Here is a 1,065-nt window from a genome sequence, read left to right as displayed (position 1 = left end):
ATAGCCCTGCACATTCACTGGAGGATCAGTTACTAATTGCTCTGACTTGATCGTCATAACAATATGTATATATTTTTAATATATATTTACAAAAATACTTTCTCTTAAAAAGATTAAGTACAAGACTGTCTCATGCAAGATGGAAGTTAGGGACACCCAATTTCTCCATGTTGCCATACCACTTCATTATCTATGACATCAATTATTCCTCCACATCTCAGTCCTCTCACGCCTACCTAGGTCTTCAGGTCTGCAACTCATGGGAAGATCTCTCAGAAACTCAAAAACATCAGGGAAATAACTCTCAACATTGTAGTTTGTTTAGATCAATGACAAGGCTTCAGAGGCTGGTGAAAGATGGGCTGGTTGGAGTTGGCAGTTGTGGCTGTCAGAACAGCTGGATCAGTTTAGATGCAGGGATCAGAGCCCAAACCAGATCACACTTTAAAGTAGTATTCCTTTATCTAGGATTTCAGGACTATTAACCACATTTCTATGAGAACTAAGGGTAGAGACTTGAGTCAAACCTTCCGATAAGGTGGGACTTCAAGATGTCACTCATCCTTGTCTTAACGTCTTAACACCTCAAATAATTTGCTCCAGAATGACCTTAAATATAGACAAAGAGGTTACAATTACAAAATGAAACACTATGGCTGAAAAGGTCATGCTACTTAGGTAATTATGTTTTTCTAACACATGTGTTTGGAGTTGTAATTTTAAATGTATTTCTTTCTTTGTATTGTGTCGAGATACACCCTTTACCAGAGTATCTGCCAGACAAGAGTATGCAACGAACTATCCAGACAATTGTGCATAGAAAAACAAATCTGTATTTGAAATTGTCACTGACTTAGCAGCCATTTATTCAGATTTTTCTTTTAGAAGCATGATAATAAACATTTAACTTAATAGTTGTTGTTATGTGCTGTTGAGTCATCTCGAACTCATAGTGACCCTATGCACAACAGCTCTAAACCCTGCTCTATACTGTGCCAATCTCACTGTCTCTGATAAACCTACCCAAATTACCCCAGTCACTGAACCAATACACTTCATAGAGGG

Source organism: Elephantulus edwardii, unplaced genomic scaffold (genome assembly GCF_000299155.1).
Source record: "Elephantulus edwardii isolate Elephantulus edwardi_28Jun2011 unplaced genomic scaffold, EleEdw1.0 scaffold00442, whole genome shotgun sequence".
Taxonomy (NCBI): Eukaryota; Metazoa; Chordata; class Mammalia; order Macroscelidea; family Macroscelididae; genus Elephantulus; species Elephantulus edwardii.
Note: the sequence above shows the minus strand (reverse complement) of the source record.